Raw genomic sequence first — 18,625 nt, 5'->3', positions numbered from 1 at the left:
TTACTTTACTCGTACTGTACGAAGAGGGAGTTATTTTTTTTTTCCCCTCCGCTCTAAGGGCGCCGTTTCTTTCGCTGTGTCCCATTCTCGTGGCTTTACACTAAGTTGGGTTGAATTTCGTCAGCCAAGTGTCTGGCCGGCGGAGTTTAGTCTGGGGTCCCCTTGTAAGCTGATGCTTTCGTCATCATTCCTTCCTTTCCCACAGCGACTTGGCATCGCCCGTAGGCGTCTTTGGGCCATGAGTCCACCCACAGTCCATCTGGCAGGTCGTCTGCAGTGCATGGATCAAGATGAGCAGTGGTCCCAAAAGCGATACCTTGTGGCATACCGTATGGTGTGTGTGTGTGTGTGTTTGTGTTATGTGTGCCTGTGTGTGTGTGTGGGTGTGTAATATATCATCAGCACGTCCGTAAACCTCACTGTCATTACTGACGTGTGTCCAGGCTCCAGTGACTGTGCTGTCAGACATTTCACCGACAGTTCACTTCACCTCATGTTTTCCTGTCTCTCGCAACTGACACGGGGTTGTCATTTCTGCCGGCCCGACCCTTGCTTCTCTCTCTCGTACATTTTTTTGCTCACAGCTCCCACAGTGAGTTGCTCACAGCTCACACAGTGAGTTGCTCACATGGCGTGTCTCGTCGTCTCATAAAACACTGTTGTCTCTCAGGGTAGGGAAATGAAAGGTTCTCTTTTACTTTATCTAGACAGCGTGGACCATGATGAGTGGGAGGGTTGTGGTCCACATGCCGGCCCCCCACACTGCAGCACTGAACCAATGATGGACCATGGTTCATGGTAGAGCCTGTGGTCCACATGCTGGCCCCCCCACACTGCAGCACTGAACCAGTGATGGACCATGGTTCATGATAGAGCCTGTGGTCCACATGCCGGCCCCCCCACACTGCAGCACTGAACCAGTGATGGACCATGGTTCATGGTAGAATCTGTGGTCCACATGCCGGGCCCCCCACACTGCAGCACTGAACCAGTGATGGACCATGGTTCATGATAGAGCCTGTGGTCCACATGCCGGCCCCCCCACACTGCAACCAAGGTTAATTAGAGGGCGTCCTGGTCCACATGGCCCCAAATGGTAGTCCCGGTCCAGATGAAGATGATGATGAAGATGATGATGATGAAGGCCAAGCCTCATCGCTCCACTTCTCCAATAACTCAAGAGACTTTAACAGCGTTGTTGACAGTCGGGCTTGGAGGCGAAGGAGGGAGGGAACCTTATACCTTGACGTGGGAGGAGGAGGAGGACAACAATGGGAGACGACCACCTGATGCCGTGGGAGACGGTCGGCCATTACACGCCCCTGGGAGAGGCAGGCTGTGGTGATGCGGGGAGAGAGAGAGAGAGAGAGAGAGAGAGAGAGAGAGAGAGAGAGAGAGAGAGAGAGAGAGAGAGAGAGAGAGAGAGAGAGACATTGGAATGAGGTGATTTAGCGAGTGAATAATGAGAGAGAGATAGATAGAGAGAGAGAGAGAGAGAGAGAGAGAGAGAGAGAGAGAGAGAGAGAGAGAGAGAGAGACATTGGAATGAGGTGATTTAGCGAGTGAATAATGAGAGAGAGATAGATAGAGAGAGAGAGAGAGAGAGAGAGAGAGAGAGAGAGAGAGAGAGAGAGAGAGAGAGAGAGAGAGAGAGAGATATTGGAATGAGGTGATTTAGCGAGTGAATAATGAGAGAGAGATAGATAGATAGATAGATAGAGAGAGAGAGAGAGAGAGAGAGAGAGAGAGAGAGAGAGAGAGAGATTGGAATGAGGTGATTTAGCGAGTGAATAATGAGAGAGAGATAGATAGATAGATAGATAGAGAGAGAGAGAGAGAGAGAGAGAGAGAGAGAGAGAGAGAGAGAGAGAGAGAGATTGGAATGAGGTGATTTAGCGAGTGAATAATGAGAGAGAGATAGATAGATAGATAGAGAGAGAGAGAGAGAGAGAGAGAGAGAGAGAGAGAGAGAGAGAGAGAGAGAGAGACATTGGAATGAGGTGATTTAGCGAGTGAATAATGAGAGAGATAGATAGATAGATAGATAGATAGAGAGAGAGAAGAGAGAGAGAGAGAGAGAGAGAGAGAGAGAGAGAGAGAGAGATGTGGAGGACACAGAGAGTAGATGTTTGGGAGCGCAGTAGCCGCCTCTCTCTCCGTCCATCCACATCCTCTTACCCATCCACTCATCCACTGTCTTGGCACATCATCATCATCACCTCCACATACCATGACTGACCACGGCATATCACACCACCCCCACATACCACCACCACATACCACCACATATCACCACACACCACCACATGATACCACATACTGCCACATGATACCACATACCGCCACATGATACCACATACCGCCACATATCACATAGTGTCTATAACACAGTGGCATCCGGGACCCCGTAATGGAATTATCAACACATAAAATGATCCTGCAATAATTTTGTTGCTCTGGTTAACAATGAATTACGATTTATATATATATATATATATATATATATATATATATATATATATATATTTTTTTTTTTTTTTTTTTTTTTGCTTTGTCGCTGTCTCCCGCGTATATTTTATGTGATTATGTGATATAATTCATGTTATGTGATATAATTCATTATATCATGTGATATAATTCCCATCCCTGGCGCTACCATGTGTCAAATGATGGTGACATCAGATGCAACAGTATTAGTGTAGACGAATGAAAAAAAAAAGGAAAAAAAAAAGGAGAATTTCTCAGTTCCAATATATGTGTTGCGAGGGTCGGTGATTTAACAGTGGTGTTTCCCTGCGTCATTGCAGAGTTGTTCATCGCTTGGCCGTTGAAGTAGGGAGAGAGAGAGAGAGAGAGAGAGAGAGAGAGAGAGAGAGAGAGAGAGAGAGAGAGAGAGAGATTCGTGGAATGAGGTGATTTAGCGAGTGACCAATGACAGAGAGAGAGAGAGAGAGAGAGAGAGAGAGAGAGAGAGAGAGAGAGACGGGGGTGTGTCTTGCAGATGATGTAGTTTGGCATTTGTTGTTGGTGATAGGGGAGGGGGGCTGTTGTTTGGGTCGTTTTCCCCATAGTATTGTGGAGGATTGTCGCCTTGTGGTGACTGGGGTATGTCATTAAGTAGGCGACCCTATGGGATAGGCTCTTTCACGCGGTGACGTAAGCAGTTGAGGATTGTTAAGGTCTAAATGGGCCTCCGAAAGGTCATGGAGTACCTTAATGTATTGCTGGTTAACGGGTCACCCTTGTTAAGGGTATACGGTACCCTCCCGTTGGTAACGGTGTACGGTACCCTTCTGTTGGTAACACTGTCCATCTCTCGTAGGAAATAAGAGAGAGGAAAGCCATATAATTTCCCCACAAAGAACATCACCCCAGAGATATTTCCCCCGGCTCACACGCCTGTCCGGGGGTTGGAAGCCCCGTCAACAGATGGCGTCATGGAAACCCATCTGCGTGATGGAGGGACGACCCTCGCCCGTCACCGGCCCGCTGCACACCAGCTGTCCGGCAGCTGGACGTTTGATGGAGACGTCGACAGATGTGAGGCAAAGGTCGCCACCTGCAGCTGGAGAACTGTCAGGTGGTGAGTGGGTGTTTGCACCGCCTGTTAGGTGACCAGGTAGGTATATACACCAGCTGCACCACCTGTTCAGGTGGTGTGGGAGGAAAGCCACCATCCCACTGCACCATCTGGTCAAGAATTCCTCCCTCTGACTTGGCACTAAGGGCAATACTCTACTCTCTCTCTCTCTCTCTCTCTCTCTCTCTCTCTCTCTCTCTCTCTCTCTCTCTCTCTCTCTCTCCCGCCATCCAGTCTTACCCTGTCCCCTCCACCAATGTCCACACCCCCACCAGATAGACGCAGGACCGTCATAGGAATTCAGAAATCCTCCAGCATCAGCATCCTACACAACCCAACAGCATCTTTGAGGATCCCTGACTCAGGGAGAAACTTACACCGAAGGAGTTAATGACCTAATTAATCAACGAGGAGCTCATTAATCAGCAGGAGTAAATACGTAATTACGTGCAAAATAGCTGTTTTACTTAAAAAAGAAAAAGAAAAAAGGTTTGGGTGTTTCCAGTGTAGAAATTCTATACTGATGCCTTCCAGAGGTTGGGTGAGGGATGTAGGTAAAAGGGGAATATTTCATAGGACTTGCCAGACTGTATGTGGCTCCTCCAAACGGTCCTGGAAACTGTATGTGGCTCCCCCAAACTCTCCTGGAAACTGTATGTGGCTTCCCCAAACCCTCGTGGAAACTGTATGTGGCTCTTCCTAACGGTCCTGGAAACTTGTATGTGGCTCTTCCAAACCCCTCCTGGAAACTGTATGTGGCTCTTCCAAACCCCTCCTGGAAACTGTATGTGGCTCCCCCAAACCCTCCTGGAAACTGTATGTAGCTCTTCCTAACCCTCCTGGAAACTATATGTAGCTTCCCCAAACTCTCCTGGAAACTGTATGTGGCTCTTCCTAACCCTCCTGGAAACTGTATGTGGCTCTTCCAAACCCCTCCTGGAAACTGTATGTGGCTCTTCCAAACTCTCCTGGAAACTGTATGTGGCTCCCCCAAACCCTCCTGGAAACTGTATGTTTCTCCGTAAAACATTCCTTTCGAAAAAGTTTCACTCCCTCGAGGGTTATAAGACAGATGATGTGCGTCCACTGCTGCAGGTGAGGCTGTACCTCATCCCCTTATGTAACTGATCCCAAACTTACTCCATTTATATATTGCTGTTTTCTGTGGGGCGGGGTAGCGCCGGGAATGGATGAAGGCAAGCAAGTATGAATATGTACATGTGTATGGATGTATATGTCGGTATATGTGTATGTGTATGGATGTATATGTGTGTATGTTGATATGTGTATGTGCGTGTATGGGTGTTTATATATGTGTGTATGTTGATATGTATATGTGCGTGTATGGGTGTTTATATGTGTGTGTGTGTGTGTGTGTGTGTGTGTGTGTGGTGGGGAGGGGGAGGTGAGAGAGAGAGAGGGTAAGATTAACAGCCCAAAGTGTGTTGGGGAGGAAGTGGGGGTTCGTGGGGATAAGCTTAATAGCCCAAAGTGTGGGAGATGGGTGTTCCCATTGCGAGGTGGGTAGGGTAAGACCAAGTGTCCAAAGTGGGAGATGGGTGTTCCCAGTGGGAGATGGGTAGGTAAGACCAAGTGTCCAAAGTGGGAGATTGGTGTTCCCAGTGGGAGATGGGTAGGGTAAGACCAAGTGTCCAAAGTGGGAGATTGGTGTTCCCAGTGGGAGATGGGTAGGGTAAGACCAAGTGTCCAAAGTGGGAGATGGGTGTTCCAAGTGGGATGTGGGTAGGGTAAGACCAAGTGTCCAAAGTGGGTGATTATTAAGATTAGGAGTGCCAGAGGGGGAGATGGAAGATCCTAGTGGGGAGATGGATGATCCTAGTGGGGAGATGGATGATCCTAGTGGGGATATGGATGACCACTATGCGGAAGGATATCATTTGAACCCAAAGGGGGTAAGGAAGGAGGGAGGAATTTCCTGCCCCATTAGTTGTTGGTGCTGGCCAGTGTGGAGGCGTCTGGTCTGCTGAGCCAGCAAAATCCAGTATGGTCAGGTCAGAGGCCAGGCAATACACCTCGTGGATAGTCTCTTCGTGCTCAAGGGTCGTACCGCCGTGCTCGTGGGTCGTACCGTCGTGCTCAAGGGTCGTACCGTCGTGTTCAAGGGTCGTACCGCCGTGCTCGTGGGTCGTACCGTCGTGTTCAAGGGTCGTACCGTCGTGTTCAAGGGTCGTAGCGCCGTGCTCGTGGGCCACCGCATTCGTTCGCCTTCAAGGGTCGTACCGTCGTGTTCGTGGGTCGTACCGTCGTGCTCAAGGGTCGTACCGTCGTGTTCGTTGGTCGTACCGTCGTGTTCGTGGGTCGTACCGTCGTGCTCGTGGGTCGTACCGCCGTGCTCGTGGGTCGTACCGTCGTGCTCGTGGGTCGCACCGACGTGCTCGTGGGTCGTACCGCCGTGCTCGTGGGTCGTACCGTCATATTCGAAGGTCGTATCGTCCTGCTCAAGAGATTCAGCTGCTTATGTTATCCTGGGGTCGCAGTCAGCTGACGTCTAGAAACGTTTGTTCGGTGCGTTTGTTTAGCCTGTCCCTCTCCCCCCTCATCTAGCTAGCCAAAAACGTTTGTTTTGGTGTAGCGTTCTCTCCCAGCTGGGCAGACAACGTTTCTTTTGCCGTGTCGCTCTTCAAAAGCAGCTGGCTGGCCGGGAACGTTTGCCTGGTGTGCCATTCTCCCGATGAGATGGCTAGCCAGAAACGTTTTGTTTGCTCTCTCACTCTCCCATCAACAGCTGGAACGTTTATGGCAGATGGTTTGGCCTGGAAACGTGCGTTTGAGGTGTCTCTCCTCTTTCCAGTCGCTTGTCATTAAGAATCAACACTCCACACACGATGCACATGTAACTAATTCAGGCCATGGGGTGCATATTTTACGGCCCGTGTATATTGCAGTGTGCAAGACCTGGTCACTAGCTAGTCATAACAAAGTCATTAGGGAAGGCATCACATATGTAAACATGTAGATCAAACTTCTGGAATTGGTTGTCTCGATATAAGGTATCGTCTACCACTGGAGACTCCACCGTAAGCCTCGAAACACAGACCAGGTTGGTTGAGCGAAATCATTTTCTTGATATCGTATTTCTTTTTCTTTTTAATGTAGCCTAAACTAGTTACTCATTTTATCAATCGACTCCGTAGGGGTGGATGAACAGCTGGGTTGACTATGGACCGACTGCCGCAACTAGGAATCGAACCATGAGCGCTCGACGCTTGGACGGTCTGGAACGCTGTACCCGCTACACCACGGAGGTCCATCAAAGCAGCCACCACCAGTCGCCTTCATCAGTCAAACCAGCCACCACCAGCAATCCCCATCAACCACCGATAACTACCAGTCATCTCCAACGACCAGCTGCCTCCAACGGTGCGACCACCAGCCTATTTGTAAACATCTGTACCAGCACAAGTATCAGGTTAGCCCCTTGCTGTCTATCGTATATATATATATATATATATATATATATATATATATATATATATATATATATATATATATATATTTGTCTGTTTCCATATTTATTGCTTGTTTTAGATTTAGTTCGTGTTTTTGTGATAATGCGGTATGTAGGGGTCATTCGTAGGTTAGGTTAGGTTAGTTAGGTTAGGTTAGGTAAGGTTAGGTTAGGTTAGGTTAGGTTAGGTTAGGTTAGATCGGTGTCTTTCATTTTGCCGTGGGATACGAAATACCCAGATCGCACAGCATCGTCGTCTCCGTTTAGAAAACGTTAACCCAGCAAGATACACACACGGCTGCTCAGAGCTGTGTGGTCCACGCGGGCATAGTAGTAAACCTCTTGTATACTTTTATCCCCAGAGTGTGAGCGCTCCATAACTTTCACGGAGAGATGATTCTAATTAAACAGATTGCTGCAGCGCCCCCGGATCGCGCGAAGGCCTGGGAGAGGTTGTGTGGCTGATTCAGACGCAGCATTGGAATGATTGGATAGACATGATGACAATGACAGGGTGAATGAGTGTGGCTAGACTGTATTATAGAGACGAGAGACAGGAAAGCGAGTGAGGAGAGCAGGCTCACAGACACCGCTAAGAAGTGGTTAGTGTTGGTGTAGTAAAGGCACACACACACACACACACACACACACACACATCTGCGTTAAAACCCAATCCATTTTGATGCTGACCAGCCTCGACCCCTCACACACGACCCTCGCCTCCCCAGCCAAAACCCTGAGCCTCGTCCATCGCCCGATCTTCTCCTGTCTGGCCAGCTCTGGCCGTGGGGGACCTGCCTGTGGTGGCGTGTTGGGAACCGCACTCCACATAGGCACTTGCTTTATTATGTATAGACTTGAGAAGTAGTGTTTTTCTAGGAAGTATTGCACAAGGGGAAAGCGTTCGCTCTGTGCCCTGTTGCCACACATAACATTTGTGCCATGTTTAAAGTCTCTTCATGTTGTCGTTTGGGACAATAACATCAGTCATGTATATATTATATATATATATATATATCAGTTAACCTTCCAGCTTACATTATAATGTATATATAAGACTCTCGTAATAGATATAGCAAACAGGTCCACACATACACAAGTTTGAGACAGAAATATTAGGAAATGTGCGAAAGGAACGTAATGTGTGGCCCTTAACAGATCGTGGGTCGTCTTACTCACAGACGACCTGACTGGAAGCCCTTGAGCAACCGTTAAGCTCAAGGGCGTACCGTCATGCCGAAGGGCGTTCCATCATGCCAAGGGCGTTCCGTCATACTCAAGGGCGTTCCGTCATGCTCAAGGGCGTACCGTCATACTCAGGGGCGCTCCGTCATACTCAAGGGCGTACCATTATGCTCAAGGGCGTTCCGTCATGCTCAAGGGCGTTCCGTCATGCTCAAGGGCGTTCCGTCATGCTCAAGGGCGTTCCGTCATACTCAAGGGCGTTCCGTCATGCTCAAGGGCGTTCCGTCATGCTCAAGGGCGTTCCGTCATGCTCAAGGGCGTTCCGTCATGCTCAAGGGCGTTCCGTCATGCTCAAGGGCGTTCCGTCATGCTCAAGGGCGTTCCGTCATGCTCAAGGGCGTTCCGTCATGCTCAAGGGCGTTCCGTCATGCTCAAGGGCGTTCCGTCATGCTCAAGGGCGTTCCGTCATGCTCAAGGGCGTTCCGTCATGCTCAAGGGCGTTCCGTCATGCTCAAGGGCGTTCCGTCATGCTCAAGGGCGTTCCGTCATGCTCAAGGGCGTTCCGTCATGCTCAAGGGCGTTCCGTCATGCTCAAGGGCGTTCCGTCATGCTCAAGGGCGTTCCGTCATGCTCAAGGGCGTTCCGTCATGCTCAAGGGCGTTCCGTCATGCTCAAGGGCGTTCCGTCATGCTCAAGGGCGTTCCGTCATGCTCAAGGGCGTTCCGTCATGCTCAAGGGCGTTCCGTCATGCTCAAGGGCGTTCCGTCATGCTCAAGGGCGTTCCGTCATGCTCAAGGGCGTTCCGTCATGCTCAAGGGCGTTCCGTCATGCTCAAGGGCGTTCCGTCATGCTCAAGGGCGTTCCGTCATGCTCAAGGGCGTTCCGTCATGCTCAAGGGCGTTCCGTCATGCTCAAGGGCGTTCCGTCATGCTCAAGGGCGTTCCGTCATGCTCAAGGGCGTTCCGTCATGCTCAAGGGCGTTCCGTCATGCTCAAGGGCGTTCCGTCATGCTCAAGGGCGTTCCGTCATGCTCAAGGGCGTTCCGTCATGCTCAAGGGCGTTCCGTCATGCTCAAGGGCGTTCCGTCATGCTCAAGGGCGTTCCGTCATGCTCAAGGGCGTTCCGTCATGCTCAAGGGCGTTCCGTCATGCTCAAGGGCGTTCCGTCATGCTCAAGGGCGTTCCGTCATGCTCAAGGGCGTTCCGTCATGCTCAAGGGCGTTCCGTCATGCTCAAGGGCGTTCCGTCATGCTCAAGGGCGTTCCGTCATGCTCAAGGGCGTTCCGTCATGCTCAAGGGCGTTCCGTCATGCTCAAGGGCGTTCCGTCATGCTCAAGGGCGTTCCGTCATGCTCAAGGGCGTTCCGTCATGCTCAAGGGCGTTCCGTCATGCTCAAGGGCGTTCCGTCATGCTCAAGGGCGTTCCGTCATGCTCAAGGGCGTTCCGTCATGCTCAAGGGCGTTCCGTCATGCTCAAGGGCGTTCCGTCATGCCCAAGGGCGTTCCGTCATACTCAAGGGCGTTCCGCCGTACTCAAGGGCGTTGCGTCAAGCTCAAGGGCGTTCCGTCATGCTCAAGGGCGTTCCGTCATGCCCAAGGGCGTTCCGTCATACTCAAGGGCGTTCCGTCATGCTCAAGGGCGTACCGTCATACTCAAGGGCGTTCCGCCATACTCAAGGGCGTTGCGTCAAGCTCAAGGGCGCACCGTCATACTCAAGGGCGTTCCGTCATACTCAAGGGCGTTCCGTCATGCTCAAGGGCGTTCCGTCATACTCAAGGGCGTTCCGTCATACTCAAGGGCGTTCCGTCATACTCAAGGGCGCACCGTCATACTCAAGGGCGTACCGTCATACTCAAGGGCGTTCCGTCATACTCAAGGGCGTTCCGTCATACTCAAGGGCGCTCCGTCATACTCAAGGGCGTTCCGTCATACTCAAGGGCGTTCCGTCATGCTCAAGGGCGTACCGTCATACTCAAGGGCGTACCATCATGCTCAAGGGCGTTCCGTCATACTCAAGGGCGCACCGTCATACTCAAGGGCGATCCGTCATGCTCAAGGGCGTACCGTCAAGCTCAAGGGCGCACCGTCATACTCAAGGGCGTTCCGTCATGCCCAAGGGCGATCCGTCATACTCAAGGGCGTTCCGCCATACTCAAGGGCGTTGCGTCAAGCTCAAGGGCGTTCCGTCATGCCCAAGGGCGTTCCGTCATGCTCAAGGGCGTTCCGTCATGCCCAAGGGCGTTCCGTCATGCCCAAGGGCGTACCGTCATGCTCGAGGGGCGTACACCACTCCCTCCACCACCTCATCTTCAAGGGCTACATCGTCGTTTGTCGAAGGCCGGAGGGGCGCACCCAAGGGGTCGTATCACATCGTTGAACTGAAGGGATTGAATATCGTCGCACCTGGGGGATATGTCCTCTCCCCCAGCAGGAGATGGACGCCGAGCCGGGGCTCGCTGGCGTCCACAGCCCAAGAGGGAGCCGAGGGGCGTGAACAGCGGTGAAGGCAAGGAAGCAAAAATCATCCCCAGGAATGAAACAAGAAAAAGAATTTCCAATAATTGCTCTTGATGAATCCTGGTAAACACACACACATTTTTACGGTGTGTGTGATGGTGACGATTGTACATAGTATCGCTCAAGAGATGCCGACTTTTTCCCCTTTGTCTTTCATCATTCATTATTTAATTTTCCCATAAGGATGGATCTCAGTCGCTTTCCTGCTCTTGTAGAAGACAGATTTCCCTACAGGATATGGGCATGTGGATCTACATGTGTAGTTTGATCACATACCAACAGGCCTAGTGTTGCGTCACACAGATACAGAAATCGTACGGTAATGCCTATTGTTTATATGACTGGATAACAAGGCCATACCAGATACCTCAGGAGGACAGAGGTTGTGAGGGAGGGTTGTAACAACATCAGAGAGGCATGGAGAAGGCGGGAGGTTATGGGTTATATATGTTTTTGTTCTTCGGCGACAAGGGCATTGTGTTTACAGTCACTGGGCACCACTGGATTACGGGTGTGATGACCCATTCGTACTGTACGGCGAAGGAGTCTTACAGTCATGGTAGGCCAAGTCTCTTGTACAGTTTGGAAGTCAGTATCGCCCATGAGCCAATCACTCACTTTATCTGTCTGTTTGTCCATACCCGTCTGTCTGTCTGCCTGTGTTTTGTCTGTCTGGCCGTGCACGGCAGTAAGTACACATCTTCTCTGGGAGCTCCTTCCTTCCTTCCCCCTCACCCACCCAGCCATAAAACCCCCACCGTCCTCAACACACACACACACACACACACACACACACACACACACACACACACACACACACAGAACTTGCCTTGAGTCAGCAATCTCCCTCACTCGTCTCCAGTAATGTCAAGTATTTTTGAGAGCTTGACTTTCCTGACCTCCGTTGTGCGACGAGTTACAGGGCGCCATACACGTCTCCCTCTTCCCCCCCTTTCCCTCCCTCGCTGTGGGTCACACTGGTAAGCAGTCTCGTGTTTTGAAACACCCCTTCCGTGGATCCTTCCTTCCTTCCTTCCTTCCTTCTTTCTTCTTTCCTTCCTTCCCGTCTTTATCACATTGGCCTTCTTCATTTGTCTCTATTCTTTAACTCTCTCTTTCTCTCTCTCTCTCTCTCTTTCCTTCCTTTCCTCTCCTTTTTTTCTCTCTCTCTATCCTTACACTCACCTGTCTTTGTTAGCTCCTTGTTCTCTCTCTCTCTCTCTCTCTCTCTCTCTCTCTCTCTCTCTCTCTCTCTCTCTCTCTCTCTCTCTCTCTCTCTCTCTCTCCTTACACTCTCCTGTCTTTGTTAGCTCCTTGCTCTCTCTCTCTCTCTCTCTCTCTCTCTCTCTCTCTCTCTCTCTCTCTCTCTCTCTCTCTCTCTCTCTCTCTCTCTCATTTCCCCTTTGATTCCTCATTCGCTAATGCACTCACTCCCTCACTCATTAAGGACTTCGTACCCTCACCATCGTATCCTGAACGTTTTTTTTTTTTAATTGTCACTAAAATCTAACTTCTTTTTTTTAATTGTCACTAAAATCTAACTTCTTTTTTTTTTTCACCCTGATATTAGTTTTAATGTCACATCGTATCCTGTGTGCCTCAGAATACCTCCCCCCCCCATCTTCTCTTCATTTGATAACACTCCTCTGTTCTTGTTTATTCATTTGTTTTTTTTGTTGTTTTTTTTGTCTTGAATTTTCTATAGTATTTACTGATCTGTTTCTTGAGGCTTTTGTGACTTGGTTTTATTTTTTTGACTGACGTACGAACGTGAGACTATAGGAAGCTACACCTGGCTTCTTGAAGCTTATACGAGTCGACCTTCTGACTACACCCAGGTAGTACATCAACCATGTACTTATTCCACGTATGTTTGAAGTTTTTATACGCACGTCAGAAGGTACGACCCTCTTTGGCTACGTGATCCCTTCATCCAGTGCTCCTTGTCAACACCAGTAATTACTTTGGCTACGTGTTCCCTTCATCCAGTGTTCTGCGTCAACACCAGTAATTACTTTGGCTGCGTGTTCCCTTCATCCAGTGTTCTGTGTCAACACCAGTAATCACTTTAGCTGCGTGTTCCCTTCATCCAGTGTTCTGCGTCAACACCAGTAATTACTTTGGCTACGTGTTCCCTTCATCCAGTGCTCTGTGTCAACACCAGTAATTACTTTGGCTACGTGTTCCCTTTCTTCTGAATCTGAATGTCTCTTAGTTTGCATCCTTTTGTTAGTGTGAGCCCTCTCGTTTGTGGAGAGGCTCAGTGTTTGGGCTACGGGCCTATCACCTGCCGGGGAGGGAAGGGGGGTGGTTTGTTAAGAGACCGGACCCCTCAGCATCAAGGTCTAACAACCAGTCGACTCGTAGTGAAGACCAGACTACCTGTATCTGCGCTGCTTCAAGTGAGACGAGACAAGAGACCCCAAGAACACCAAGGTGAAGGATCTTAGAAGGTGGTGACACCGAGTCAATAATATCACCTTGATAGGTGTTTGATATCTGTGCCAAATGTATTACGTCGCTGCTGCTTTAGGTTAACGTTCCCCCCTCATGAGCGCGACGGTACGACCATCGCGTACGACTTTACTACGCTCGAGCATAAAGATACGACCCTTAGGTGTGATGGTTGGGCCTTGGAATGACGCTTTTAAAAGGTCAAAGGCCACGGGCCATCAAACAGGAGGGACGGCCTTAAGGACTGTACCGTTGTTGGGAATTTTTGTTTATTTTATTCTACAGTTTTTTATTTCATTTTATTTTACAGTTTACCTTGTCTGTAATGAATGTCTTTGTGTGTCCGTTGGCCTCTTGTTTACATCGCCAGTCTTGTCTGCACAGGTTGTTTTGCCAACAGTTACCCTTCATGCTGGGAAAGTTTGGGCATTGATTAGTGTTTGCTAGTATTTGAGAGAGAGAGAGAGAGAGAGAGAGAGAGAGAGAGAGAGAGAGAGAGAGAGAGAGAGAGAGACTGACTGCCGCCACGTACAATGTATGATGGTCAACTCTACACTCATCTGGAGCTGTTTTTAGCCGCTTAGCAAGGTTTCATTTGAATGTATATATATATATATATACATATATATATATATATATATATATATATATATATATATATATATATATATATATATATATATATGTGTGTGTGTGTGTGTGTGTGTGTGTGTGTGTGTGTGCGCCTATCCTTTAAATATTTCGGGTTTCAATTTCCATCTTTCTCTCTGGCATGTCGTAAATTATTCTTAGATATCATCTTGGTATGTTCCATGGTATTATTGGAAAGGTTTATTACTCTCTTTCTTAACCTCTGACCCCAAGACTCACAGACCATCATTATCCAGACTTCTGACTGTCACTAAAGACGATCGTAACCCTGGGCGTCGATGGTCTACGAATGGGAGCATTGAGGTCCTCTTCTTGTTCTTTATATTATATGCTATGCACCGTTTGCTTTCTTAGTGATCGTGTTATTGGTGGTGGTGGTGGTAGTGTTATTGGCACTGGGTAATGCTGTGACGACAAGCACTGTCACAAACATGGCGCACATACCACGCACACATATTTCTCTCTCTCTCTCTCTCTCTCTCTCTCTCTCTCTCTCTCTCTCTCTCTCTCTCTCTCTCTCTCTCTCTCTCTCTCTCTCTCTCTCATTTACCGCTTCTAAGGGGACTGCAAATGTTTCGGTGGTGTTTAGGCCAGACCACCTTGTTCGGACCAGTGGATCTGTGTGATTTGTGTATCTCTGTAACACACATACTCATGTACTCTCTCTCTCTCTCTCTCTCTCTCTCTCTCTCTCTCTCTCTCTCTCTCTCTCTCTCTCTCTCTGTATCTCTATCTATCTCTCTGTCTATCTTTTCTGCAGTCTAATAATCCCATAATCCCCCCCCCTCCTGGTATCCCGTAGCGACCGTCAGAGCCTGTCCATGATATTCTTATATCCAGAAAGTTCTCACAAGGGTCCAGCATCAACCATGATGCCTCTCATCTCTGGTGCGGCTCCCTCATAACTCACAGTTTACTGCCTCGTCCCTTCCCTCCAGAGCTGCTTTCGCCTTCATAACTTTCTCCATGATCATTCTTTTATTATCTCGAGAATATGACGCCCCCCGCCTCCCTTCCAAATCCCCGTCATTGTTATTTTTTTTAACGAAATTGTGTATTTCTTATTCCGTCTCCAAGTGTATTGTGTTAGCCATATTGATTTCTTAGCAGGCGTGTCTTTTGTTTACCTCCGTTTTCTTCACCCTCGGGTACTTTTGACATTCCACCGTAATTTGTCTTAATTCTCATCTCCTGTTTATTTACATTTGACATTCCACTATATTTTTCGGCTCTGTATATTTACATTTGACATTCCACTGTATTTTTCCCGCCTCTGTCTATTTACATTTGACATTCCACTATATTCTGCCTTCTGTATCGTCTATGTATCACGTCTCCTCTTCCCCGCTTCCTCCTTCCTCTTCCCTTCCTCGCGTGGTTTCTACCCCCCCGCCATGTCACAGTAATATTAACAAATTTCCCTCATACTTTTCCTACCTCATTAAGATTTTAAAGATGCCTGTGCATCATGCCTCACCAAGCCCTATCATTTATCTCTCCCACATTCTCTCAAATTTCAGTCCTCACCAATTTCTTCGTTCTTATATATATATATATATATATATATATATATATATATATATATATATATATATATATATATATATATATATAAATATATATATATATACATATATATATATATATATATATATATATATATATATATATATATTTATATATATTATGTATCAAAATTAATCGCTGTTTCCCGCGTCAGCGAGGTGGCGCCAGGAAACAGACGAAGCTTGGCCCATCCACTCATATACATACATATACATACACATTCACAGACATATACATATATACACACGTACATATTCATACTTGCTTTCCTTCATCCATTCCCGTCGCTACCCCGCCCCTCAAGGGGTCTGTAGAGAGGCTTAATGGGAAGGTTGTATAGGAGTTGATGTTTTGCTCTCCCGTCATGAGAGCAACTTCACGATTACATCGAGTCTTGTAGGTGAGGAATTTTGGAGTGGTGGAGGGGTTTGAGTGTATCTGGTTTTTGCAGGAGACGATTTTATGGAGTATCCTTTCTTATACTTGGTGTTGTTGGAGATTATGTTGGCGGAGTATCCGTTCATCCACTCGATGTTGTTGGAGATGATGTTATGGAATATCCTTTTCCACTTCTTTGTGTTGTTGGAGATAATGTTAGGGAATATCCTTTTCCACTTTTTGGTGTTGTTGGAGATGATGTTTTGGAGTATCTTTCCCTCCATTTGGTGTTGTTGGAGATAATGTTATGGAATATCCTTTTCCACTTTTTGGTGTTGTTGGAGATGATGTTTTGGAGTATCTTTCCCTCCATTTGGTGTTGTTGGAGATTAAGTTACAGAGCGTCCTTTCGCCCACTTGGTGTTGTTGTTGATGATATGCCACGAAGTATACCCTCCTTCATTTGGTGATGTTGGAGACGATGTTACAGTGTCGTTCCCTCCACTAAACTTCCTACCGAAAGTCTGACTTCTTAACGAAAGCCAAGACTTAAAGCCGACCCTCTTCAGCAGCGTTTACTTCAGCACAGATTCACCGCTTCCTCAACATCATCCATAAAACTTTCAGTGCTACAAACAGCCTTACTGGAACGCCATATAATGATATCTTTAATCATAGCCAGATGATGTTCGTAGCTTACCTCACAGACGAAAGGATAGCATCGTCTGCAACAACATCCCCCCATCCCCATCCCCACTGCACACAACCCAACGACCAATTCAAGACTTGGAATGTACGACAGGAAAATGAAAACCGAGGATTTCGTCAGAACCAAAAACCTAAGCCGAAACAAATTCTCTCCGGAAATCCCTTGGAACTTATGAATTCATCTGTCAAGGAAGAGTTTTTCTTTAAACTCAATATTAGAACCCAGTGTAAACGTACGCAGCAAATGGGGCACCCCATAAAAGTCGCACATAAAACAAAAACAAAGGACCAATGTAATAGACTGTAGATGTAGCGAAAAAATAGATATCAAGCCTCTTCACATCACAGAAGCTCTCCTTACTTGGGACAAACGACTTGCAGTCAGCTTACAAAATCCTGGACAAGATGGCACACTTCATGTCTTCAACAGCCGGTTTGAGACTGAGATCTTCAAGGGGCTGAAGGTGTTTTCTCCCAGCCGCGTTCGCCACACTGCTGCATTTACAAACATTTTCTCTGCCTACAACCTGCTCGTTTCTCGACATAACTTCTTCCTAAAGATGCTCTGAAGACGGAGGAACTAAGCGTCCTGAACTCCTCCGGAAACTAACCCAGACTTACCTCAGACACTCGTGAGAAAACAAGGGTTTTTAGAAGACATCCACAAACGAGCGATGAAAATGATTTACTTCCAGGCCTCTAAGGTTCTCACCAAAGGACGACAAAGAGTGTAGTCTTGACTAAGAACGTCTCAAGTTAAAAGAGTCTATCATGTCCCCGATACTAAAAGTACCTTTTCCTTTTTATTGCATGTTTTTCTAACGAGTTCCTTGCTTAATGTCATGTTACGTCCTGTGGTTGTTCTCTCCCTATATCTGTCAGAGAACTACTCGCTTTTTACACCATCACACGGGCGTGAACACCAAGGTTGTGATCAAGTCGCCCCTTACTCATCTCTTGTCCATGATTGGACAGACTTGTGGTCCCGAACCTCCCACTGTAACTCGGCTATCTCAGGTTCTGGTCGTATCTTTGTTGCCCTCCTCTGTATTATCTCTATTAGTTCTTTGAATTTTTGATTTTTTTTTTTTCTCTTTTAACTATGGCGACCAAACTTGGGAAGCATATTCTAGTTTTGGCCGAATACCAAGAAGCGATCAGTGTGCTGGAGACTTCCTTATCCAGTTACTTGACTGGGATTTTTATAAACATTTGCCAGCAGACAGGTTTGTCTCTACCGTTTTCGTAAGGTGGGTCTCTGGCAAGACGTTAGGAACGAAGTCGACTTCCAAGTCTGTTCCATACTCGGATTCCTGCAGGTTATTTCCCTCGCGTTCGTGTGTGCACTGAGGGTCTGCATTCCAGTGTGTCCCATCTTCATGACTTGGGCTGTATTTCACGAACAGTGTGCTAAGCAGACCAGCACTGGAGGTCGTCGAGGTCCCCCCTTTGTAAGTTGATGTCGACCTCACACGCACTCTTGACTTCCCACCAGAACTTGGTCTCATTTGCAAACATCTTAACCCATGATGACTCCAGGTCTTGACGAGTCATTTTCTAAAGCGTTCAAGTTGAGGGAGCTGTGGTCTCGACCCGCCGCGCCTTGCAGGCAGACCGCTATTGACCCCCAAACCACTTCAAGAATGGCTCCTCTGAACTGCGTCCTTTGTCCCCTTCCATAAAGGTAATTTTCTGTCTATCGAAGAGGTTTACCCCCACCCACTTACTCCTGTCTGAAGGTCCAGATTCTGTACCAGTTTCTACGTAGTGAAGTGTCAAATGCTTTCTGGCAGTCATGATACACATAGTCCATTTAGAGCTCTCGCTCACTCTCTCATACAAGCCAAAGAAGTGTGTTATACATGGCCTCTTTTTTTCTGAAATCGTGTTGTCAGTCGGTTAGGTAATTTCTCCTTTGCAAATATTCATTCATTTGCTTTTAGTATGTGTGTGTGTGTGTGTGTGTGTGTGTGTGTGTGTGTGTGTGTGGGTGTGTGTGTGTGCGCGCATGTATTTTAGGTCTAATTTCATCATCCAGATTTTACATATTCACATCCCCTTATCTGTCTACTTCTGGGTTACAGCCATTCTCGTTCTTTGACTAACAGAACAAAACCA

General features: G+C 47.7%; 1 long non-coding RNA gene across 1 annotated transcript in view; it reads left to right on the top strand.

Annotated features, from left to right (window-relative positions):
- Positions 1-18,625, top strand: part of LOC139758812 (uncharacterized) — an 89,495-nt gene that overhangs the window by 29,859 nt on the left and 41,011 nt on the right. Inside the window, exon 2 of the long non-coding RNA XR_011714941.1 lies at positions 6,736-7,010. This is a non-coding gene — a long non-coding RNA (uncharacterized lncRNA). The remainder of the gene's footprint in view (positions 1-6,735; positions 7,011-18,625) is intronic.

Source organism: Panulirus ornatus, chromosome 31 (genome assembly GCF_036320965.1).
Source record: "Panulirus ornatus isolate Po-2019 chromosome 31, ASM3632096v1, whole genome shotgun sequence".
Taxonomy (NCBI): domain Eukaryota; kingdom Metazoa; phylum Arthropoda; class Malacostraca; order Decapoda; family Palinuridae; genus Panulirus; species Panulirus ornatus.
Note: the sequence above shows the minus strand (reverse complement) of the source record. Positions and strands in the feature narration are given on the sequence as shown.